The sequence below is a fragment of the Octopus sinensis genome, linkage group LG3 (genome assembly GCF_006345805.1).
Source record: "Octopus sinensis linkage group LG3, ASM634580v1, whole genome shotgun sequence".
NCBI lineage: Eukaryota > Metazoa > Mollusca > Cephalopoda > Octopoda > Octopodidae > Octopus > Octopus sinensis.
The window spans coordinates 66,317,668-66,328,188 of record NC_042999.1 but is presented as its reverse complement, the minus strand read 5'-3'; the positions used below and the strand labels follow the sequence as shown (position 1 = coordinate 66,328,188).

The window sequence follows — 10,521 nt, the reverse complement described above, 5'->3', positions numbered from 1 at the left end:
TGTGTGTGTGTGTGTGTGTGTATGTATGTATGTATATAGGCGCAGCAGTGGCTGTGTGCTTACCAACCACATGGTTCTGGGTTCAATCCCACTGCGCGGCACCTTGAGCAACTGTCTTCTCCTATCCCCTTGGACCGACCAAAGCCGTGTTAGTAGATTTGGTAGACGGAAACTGAAAGAAGCTCTTCGTATATATATATATATATATATATATATATATATACATATATATATATATGTGGCTCTACGTTTGTCCCCCCAGCATCGCTTGGCAACCGATGCTGGCGTGCTTACGTCCCCGTCAAATAGCGGTTCGGCAAGGTAGACCGATAGAATAAGTACTAGGCTTACAAATAATGTCCCGTGGTCGATTTGCTCGGCTAAAGGCGGTACTCTACCATGGCAGCAGTCAAATGACTGAAACAAGTAAAAGAGAAAAAGAGAAAGAAGAATATATATATATGTGTGTGTATGTGTAAATATATGCCGTATACTAACTTTACGTAAATATCGTAAGTTAACATAGCTACGGTCACCTGAGGGGTAGATTATATAATCATCGAGAGTTAACAATGTATTAGTAGACAGTCGGTTCTATGAATCCATATCTAGGTGATTTAACAAACGAAAAGAACGGACATCATATGCATTTGATACATGAAAATATGTAGCAACATCTACCTCGAGGTTATCTAACTATGTCAGCGACTCTGCTTAGCTGTCTCTGAACTAAACACAGCTATTTGTATAGTCACACAATATATATAGCGGTTGTTGACATCAAATATATAATACACTATATTTTCGTTTATCTCTTGCAAGCACATTGGAGATTGTAATGATCATATCAAATTTTCATTATGTCTGGAACCAGCTAGTCTGCTACACAAACATATACTTTAGTAAATGTGTATATAAATATATTCAAGTGTGCACATATGTATAGTTATACTACTTTCGAAAAATACATAGACTTAGAAGAATATTTGTTAACAAAAAAGATTTATATACTTTCAGCTATATTGCGTAGCAGACAGTTGATGTTTAATAACGTTAAAAATGGTAAATATTTGTCAACACTGTGTTGCACACAAAGCTTTGATAGATATGTAAGTGCGCGTAAGTATATACTTAATGTGTTTTTTTCCTCGTATCATTATGTTGTTAAATATTGTTTATCGAACATTCTTAGCAAAACAAACATAAAAGTAGAACTTGTTATAAAAAAAAAAAATTAATAGCGGAAAAGTACTTCAGGAAACGAATCTCATGTTGAGGAAACTATTTTGCTAAGTTCTCGAGAAAATAAAAAAACAACGTCTTTTGTAACTTGACGAAATGTTCTAAACCATTGTTTTGTAAGCCTTGGAGTACTTGGTTGCTTCAGCTCAATTTTGACTTCTTATGATAAAATAGGCGGCAAATATATGCGAAGAGGTGTGGTTTATTTCATCGATCCAAAAATACTTCTGGCTTTTATTTTATAATCGATACCAGCCTACAAGTGTGGTGACTGGTAGAATTGGTTTAACATAGGATTAACTTCATACAGTATTTTAGAAAGCAAAATGACGTACCCGAATAAAGTTTCGATGAGGTCAACTGCTGGGGCGAGTCGTTAAAACTATAGACCAAACCAAGTGCTGGTGTTTGTTCAAATAATTATAACTCCCTCTCTGTCTCTTTCTTTTTTCGTTTCTCTCCATATATCGGTCTACCTTACCCTCTTCTTCTCTCTCAAAGGATTATCTTTCTGCTTATAATAGCTTCAGGTTTTGGCAGCCAATTCTTTCAACTCCAGTGATAAACTGGTACTTATTCTATCGATAACGAGCTGATGAAAGGCAAAGTCAACGTAGGCAGAATTTGAACTCAGAACTTGCAGACGGACAAAATGCCGCTATGCAATTTTCCCGCTACGGTAACGATTCTGCCAGCTCACTGCATTATCCTTGTCTTTATATCAGTTTAAAATTTTGGCAGAAGGCCGGCAATTCCGGAGACGGGTAAGAGGATTATATCGACCCAAATGAGGAATTGATACTTATTTTATTGACCCCGAATTAATGAAAAAGAGTTGACCTTGGCGGCATTTGAACGGGCGAAAAGCTGATAAGCATTTTGCTTCTCAGCGGCTCTGCCAGCGCGCCACCTTATCCTTGTTTGTATGTTGCAACGTATTTTATTGAGGCAACATATTCGGCTTTGTTGCAATTTAAACGCGGGGTTATTTAAAATCAATAATGAGATCATCGAAATAACACTTTCTTTAGTCAATAGATTTTTATAAGCTTCTACGTTGTTACAGTCTGCTGTATAATGTTACGCATATATTAATATTTCTCAAAAAGCAACAAAGACACAAGAAACTAGTGTATATTTTGAAATCATTAAAATAAAAGTCAGTGAGAGTTAAGTGTTACGTCCAGGATCAAAGTACATACTTTTTTATTGAACACGAATTTAGGTAACTACCTATAAATATTAAATACAGGGTGAAAGTAATTATTTAATTATCTCCCCGATGCTGTGCGATAAACATAGTTCCATTAATGCATTTTCATATAAAGTGACTCGGTAGAATGAGAACTACATAACGTTTATTCAGTTTATCAAAGTGAGATTAGATTCGATGAAAATAAAGACACGGCATTCCACGTTGGTCGTTACGCTCCGTTCATCTCCTCTTTTAATGCATAATATTGATTTCTAATAGAGACACAGTCCACAAACTTTGGAGAGGTTTTAGCCGATTACATTGACGACATCATTCATGAGGTACTTTATTATTTTTCATCGAACCCACAGTGATAAAAGGCATGGGCAGCATCAGAGTGATTTAAGCATACTAATGGAACCTCAGTAACTAAACAGCACAAGGCATCTTGTCCGATGCGCTAACGATTCTGAAATTCGATGATTTAGATGGATACTTACACAGAAGGTTAGACGTTTGGGGTTGGAAGAACGAGTTATATTGCGTCGACGTGTCAGCTGTGAAGTTCTTAATTTGTCGAACGGTGGACGATGAAAACAAATTCCTCTTCGGAGGGTTAGAACTAAGATGTAAATAACTGTATGTCATAACGCAGTGCTATTTATCCGTTAGTTTATCGATTCTACCAATTTATTGTTAAAACTAATTAATATTATATAAAAGTCGACTGATAGTATCACTAGAACAACCGACAAATTATCTTGCAGTATTTAGTCACGTCCGGTCGACCATATATTTGATCCTCTCTGGGTCGATAAAACATGCTATCGCCAAATAGTGTGATTGATATATTCAACTGTTCTCTCTTCTCTCTCGCCTTAGGAGGCATTGCTTCTATGTTAGCAATCAATATTAATTATTATTAACTTCTGCAAGATGGCTGACTGTCGAAATCCTAATACGGATAAATAGCGTTGAGGTTTGTTTTGGCTCTTTTCGTTCTGTTTTTTCAAAGTTAGCCGAGATCAACGTAGACTTAAACTATTTGAGGATCGATAAATGAAGTACCATTCCGATATAAACACAACCTTCTTTCTTTCTTACTGTCACATCGCGCCTTTTTCTGGCCTTAAATTTCTGCCCAGAAATTTATACACCAGGAAGCTTTTCATCCTCTGAAAGCAAATAACTAAATAATTATAATACATTATATTCTGTCGAAGATTTACTTTCTGCTATAAAATCAATTGTATTTCAACATATGTACCAGACTAGTGTGCAGTCTTTTCTTTAAAAAAAAAATACTTGGATTAGGATAGAGCCGTAGGCATTGGTGCAGTTCTTAGGAGTGTTCTCATGAAAAAGAACTCAGAAATGATGACAATCGCGAAGCTACACCTGGCGTAGAGTAGTCTGTTCTTTGTACGTTTATCTGGAAATCCGTGCCAATATTTACTTGATATATATATATATATATATATATATATATGTGTGTGGGTGTGTGTGTGTGAGTGTGTGTGCGTGTGGTGTGTGTGAGTGTGTGTGTGTGTGCATATATGTATGTAAATATATATATATATATATATATATATATATATATTTATATATATGTATATATATATTTATATATATATATATATATATATATAATATATATATATATATATATATATATATATATATATATACACATGTACACTTGCGTCGGAAATTAATTAGCACTTCTCAAATTTCTACATTTTCTTACATTTTCTTAATTTAATTAACTTATTATCAGAAACGAACTCGTTTTTAATCAAAAATTTATTAAAACATATCCCAGCACACCACATAATTGTTATTAATCGTGAAATTTAGTCAATATCTTGTTGCTCCTCCTTTGGCAGCAATGACAGCTGCTACGCGGGTCGGCATGCTGTCTATGAGTGCCTGCAGGTACTGTGCAGGGATGGCCCCTCATGCAGCAAGAAGTGCCCCAAACAGCTCGTGTCGGTTCCTGTATTGCTGCACATTCAAATCCCTACCCAATCGACTCCAGAGGTTCTCAATAGGGTTCAGGTCAGGTGACTGGCCAGCACGTACTCCTCGCCACCAAAGAGGTATCCCGTACTATCTCAACGTACTTTGCTGCGTTGATGTTGCCTTCGACGGCATAGAGCCGCCCAACACCACTGTAGCTGAACGCCCCTCACACCATCAGACCACCCCCACCATGCTTCATGGTGAGCAAATCAAGGGTGCTAATTAATTTCTGATGGTAGTGTATGTCTGAGTGTGTGTGTGTATTCTTGTTTTATGTAAAGTTATGCAGAAAAGCAATTCGACATGAAACTGATGGATTCCTCAATGCTTTTTAGTAGAGAACATATTTTAACATTTATATGGAAAAGGTTGAGAGTGACATCGAAGTCTTCTTCTTAATTCCGCCCACCAACTATAACTTTGTGATTACTGTCAACCACTTCGCTGCAAAATAAATAAATAAATAATCTGGAATTCTATTGCAGAATATCTGGTGTGACTTCATTTCAATAATTACTGTGTTAGACTGTAATAAAAGCAAACAACTAATAATTATATATATTTGAGCATGAAAGGTACCCGTTATGGGATATGGCACAAAACATATTTTCCTTTATAGACTCTGTGGGTAAACCATATTAAACCGATAACCACGTGACAACAGCAAATGTCTACTCGATATGTCTCACTAGGAGTCTGGGTCAAAGACATGTTCTCTGATGCAATACCGTGCGTGAATAGCTCCCGCATTCTCGTATGCACATCACTTACATTGACCTTAGTAGCTTGTTTAAATACACACACACACACACACACACACAAACACACACACATATATTTATATATATATACAAACACACACTTTCTGACGCAATTAAGCATGTACTTAAACAAAATATAACACGAAGTGCAAGCCCAATCACAGAGACACAGAACGCTTATCACCATAATAATAATTGTGTGTTTATGTGTTGGTGTGTATGTGTGTGTGTGTCTTTGTGTGTTCGTATATGTGTTCAACAGTTTGTGAATGTAAAAATAAGTGTTATGTAATTTACGTTAAATGAAATCTGTACGTTACTGGTGGAAGAATACATGCCCAGAATATTTCATTCGGAATTAAATGAGTTAAGTGTAGTTTGGCCAGTTGCCTAGAACACCATTTGTTAGTCAATTTGATTTCTTTAACAGCTTGAAGAGTTTAATTTGCTTTCTGAACCTACTTCTAATTATGCAGATTGGTGCCTGAACCAAATCTTTATTTGCCATTGACAGTAATAATGTCAATAATTAAAAAAAATAAGGTATATAACAAAGAAAATAAGCTACTAATCACTTTGCACATCACCATATCTAGCTGTTCGCTCTGCCAATTTTATCAGAAGAAGAATCGATATTGATTTTAAACGCACAGATGTGTAGCTGTCTTAACCTGCCTTAATGTTCGCGATTCTTGTTGGAGATATTAGGCACCCAATTCAATGTTGACATTGAAGAATAAATATTGTTAAGCTGATATCCAATGTCTGAACAAGATTGAACATTTTAGCAAGTAGTTTCAACTTATGCAAGTTTCTTGTTTTTTAATCTCTTAGTCCATATGGTTAATGATGTTGAACAAAATAACTTCTAGTTTAGCCATGTGTAACAACGTACAACATTGGTAATTCATACAGCGATTATATACATTCTCATTAACTCTTAAATTATGTATCTTAAAATGTAGAGAATATCGTAATGTCTATCGCATCTCATAAATATGCAGCTTTTCTTAAATGCGATACAATATCACAAAATAGAGAGATTTTAAAAAATTATGCCGCATCACTTGAAAATATCAGGATATCGTAATGGCGACAGCATTTCTCAAAATAATCTCTCTTATATTATACATCAATAAATTATATAATACATCTCAAAATATAAACATACTATTAAAGTATGTAGCATTTTTTAAGCATGAAAAAGATTTTATATTGGTAGTAGCTTGTAAATAAACAGCTTCTCTCAAACGTAAGAGCGTTTCTGAAAATATACAATTCTATTAGAACATACAATCTCTGCAATTATAAGAACTAACCACTAAAAAAGTCCGTTAAAAGCTATATCTTCAAAACAATAGACTATGTCAGCAATGAAAGAAATATCGCGTATGGTTCTTTTCAAATATATCTATTACTTATTAAACATTACTAAAACGTGCCGTAGATTTTCGCAAAGGGGATAGACACACACACACACACACATACACACACACACATACACACACACACACACACACACATATATATATATATATATATATCTATATACATATATAGTAATAATAATAAAGGTGGCTTATTCCCAATATACAACAGAGAGGTAGAAGTATAATTGTCACTAAAGTGACTAAGGGTTCTAGCAGACTTATTTCTAACAATGCTGGTGCGATGGAGTAACCTTAGTCAATTTAGCAACACATACACACACACACACACACACACACACACACACACCACACACACACACATATATATATATATATATATATATATATAGTAAATCCAAGAAAGAACAAACACGAAAAATAACAGCGTACACTATTTAATAATTCATACTGTGATTACGCATCTTCCCATTAAATCTTAAATTATATATCTTAACATGTAGAGATATCTTAAAATCTGACATAAGTTTGAGAATATGAAAATAATACTTCTGTTTGGTGTGCTAAACCATATAACTCACGTATATATATATGCATATAAACACACGCACATACATATATATCTATATCTTATATGTACATACATACATACGTTACATGAACGCACACGCATATAAATATGCATGCTTGTATGTATATATATTATATATATATATATATATATATATATATATATATATATATATTATATATATATATATATATATATATACATATATATTCATACATATATATTTATATATAAAACTTAGATAAAACTTAGATATGTTTCGACCAGAGATTGGTCCAGGCCATGTCTAACTTAATAGCACCACCTGATAGGATTATTCGAATCCTGTTTAAGTCAAGTTTTGTTCAAGTAGTGAGTTCTTGTTGGGTGAGTTGTATCCAGTTTTGTTCAAGTAGTGAGTTCTTGTTGGGTGAGTTGTATCCAATTATGGGTGGCTTGTCTGGTATTCTTTGAAGGAATCTATCCAGACTCTGTTTGAAGTTGATGGGATCCTTTTCCTCTTTGATCTCCCTCAGGACAATGTTAAATAGGGCAGGGCCTGTTGAGGAAAAGAAATTATGTTGCAGTGTACATGTATGTTGTGATCTTGAATTTGGCAGGGGACGTATAGCCCGTGGTCCAAGTCTCGGATGAACCTTGAAGCTAATGTTTAGGTCGTTTGGGCAAAGTTGGCGGTATATTTTCCACATCGTACAAATGATGTACCGCTCACGGCGACGCTGGAGGGAGTAAAGTTTCAAGGCTTTAAGGCGATCCCAATAGTCGAGAGCAGCCATGCCTTCAATTTGTTTAGTGAGAGCCCTCTGGGGTGACTCAATTCTGGAGATGTTTTGTCTTGTGTGAGGAGACCACAGTGGGCAGCAGTATTCAAGGTGTGGCCGTACAAAGGATGAAAAAAGTGGTATGATGACACCTTGTTCTCTGGACCGGAAAGTTCTTAAGATCCAGGAACTCATCCTACGAGCTGTATCGACCTTCTTGTTGATGTGTGCACTCCAACTGAGATCGTCATCAACAATTACACCCAGGTCTCTGATATTGTTAGAGGCTGTGAGCGGTTCCCCTGAAGGAAGAGAGTATGGTTGTTTTAGTGAGGAATTTCTTCCAAAATGCATCAGCTCAAATTTTCCCTCATTCAGTTGCATTTTGTTTCTGTCTGCCCATTGACTCACAGCATATAGGTCAGACTGGAGTTGAGTTCGGTCTGCTTCTTCATTGACGATTTGCTGGAGCTTAGTGTCATCAGCGAATATATACATGCATGTATATATATAAATACATATACACACCACACCCCACCCCACACACACATATATATGTATAGCTGAAATTTACAGTAAATAAAAGACGAAGGTAGATGAGGGAACACCGAGAAGGTGTATGAGTTTGACGCTCAGGAAGATTGGGTAAGTCTTTGACGTCTCAATCCTTCATTCTTCGACAGAATGGGATGAGAGGAAACAAAATGATATGAGAGCGAAGTAACGGAGAGAGAAAAAAATATGTTGTGGTCGACGGTTAAATATTATGAAAAAACTGCCAGGCATATATCCATGTGTGCTGTGATGGAAGATAAAATACGGATCGTCACAATGATCTCTCTATATATAAACGGCAAAATATCTGTGTGTGTGTCCTTTATACAAATCCACGATTTTTCAGTTAGAACGCTCGCACTTTCTATGCTCATTTAAAATTGTCCAAGAGTGGTCATGCACATCTTTACATTTCCCCAGTCACCCCACAAAGCCACTAAAAAGTCAATAGAAATGACTGCTTTGTGAATTTTCTATCCACAACCCAATCAAAATGCCCGAAACTTGATACGCCAATTGAATGCCAGCTAGCTGTATGTGATTGGTCAGAGATTTGGACAGTACTCATGTGTATGTACGCACGCACGCAGCTGTATATGCAGGCACTAGGACTATGACCTCGCGTTGCCGGGTCATAGTGTTAGTTCATTATAATACATCGACTCGGCTACAGAAAATAAGTTGATTTATGATGTGCTTTAGTGGGGCAATGGCCACAAAGAAAAAAGTAGTAGATATATACAATGAAGTTTAAAATGTTAAATAGTAAAAGTAGATTTATAAAAGAAACAGGCTTCTAAAATTGAACTATTTTCAAAAACAAAAACGTCAGGTTGAGCATTGTGGTATTGAATTACATGACTGATAGAATAAATAAAAATTGATATATGATAAATAATGAATGGCAGATATGTGGTCAGTAGGAAGAGACAAATAAATAGGGCGAAAAGAAAATAAAGTTTAGAAGAATGTTCAGTGACTGAATGTGAAAGTCGGGCTCAGGTTGTTGAAATTTTATGCAATACTGATTTTGAGCGATGGAAACATAAATTCGTAAATGTAAACTATGAGTTTAAAGTATAAGGATAAGTAAACAAACAATTAGCAATTGAATAAATAATATAAAGTAAAATTAAGGGTTAAGATATGTTGACGACATGAAAGGAAGTTTGGTACTGATCATTCTCACTGTTGGGAACTTTCGATTCCTCTTACGAATGATTGGGTCTTGATTGACTGCTTCTTTTTCTGTCATGCACGAATAAAAATATTGCCTACTTCAATCGCTAGGCTCCCTCAGCGCATATCATTTATGGCAATGTACCCCCATCGTTACTTGTTATATTAGATGTACCGTGACAGATTAGTTAGGTGATTAAAGAAAAAAGAATAGGACTCGGGGTTTATCCTATACAAATACAAGGGTTTTCGCTAAAACATGAAACAAGTGTTGCCGTCGGAAGAAGTTTAAATAAGCTTTTCAGATTTTTAAACCTATCAACGAACGAACAGTATATATGGAATTACAGTTGCTATATTTAATCCGTCATCTCTTAATGTAACACCATATGGCATTTAGACGATTCTAGTATAAATCACTTTCTTGAAAACATTAGACCGTGTAACTGGTCTGAATAAAACATTTTCCATTTTCCCTTCTAGGCTTTAGAAATGACTACAGGTGACACTCTTTCTCTTCTATGATTATATCTTGTATAAAAATAGAAAACAAAAACAATACATCAACTGCAACAACAACTGCAACATCAACACGTTTTCGTTTGACAAATGAAGAAATCAGTTGTGTAAGTACAGGCTTTTATAGTTTTAGAGGAAGGAAGATGTAAAACTGTGGCATTTATGTCTATTCTAAGGAATTAGTATTCGAAGTGAAATGAAATGGCGACAACCAAATATTTAGATCCGCTGCAGTTCCAGCTCGCCAGGATATTACATCTCTGTATAATGTATTTGCCACAATAAATCTAAATGTCAAAAACATAAAAAATTTAAAGTAACTTATGTA

General features: G+C 35.3%; 1 long non-coding RNA gene across 1 annotated transcript in view; it reads right to left on the bottom strand.

The window, feature by feature from the left end:
* The window catches only part of LOC118762743, a 14,133-nt gene extending 5,114 nt beyond the window's left edge, over window positions 1-9,019 (bottom strand). Inside the window, exons 1-2 of the long non-coding RNA XR_004998494.1 lie at window positions 8,761-9,019; window positions 113-115 (exon numbers count right to left, since the gene is read on the bottom strand). This is a non-coding gene — a long non-coding RNA (uncharacterized LOC118762743). The remainder of the gene's footprint in view (window positions 1-112; window positions 116-8,760) is intronic.
* Window positions 9,020-10,521: the final 1,502 nt, after the last annotated feature.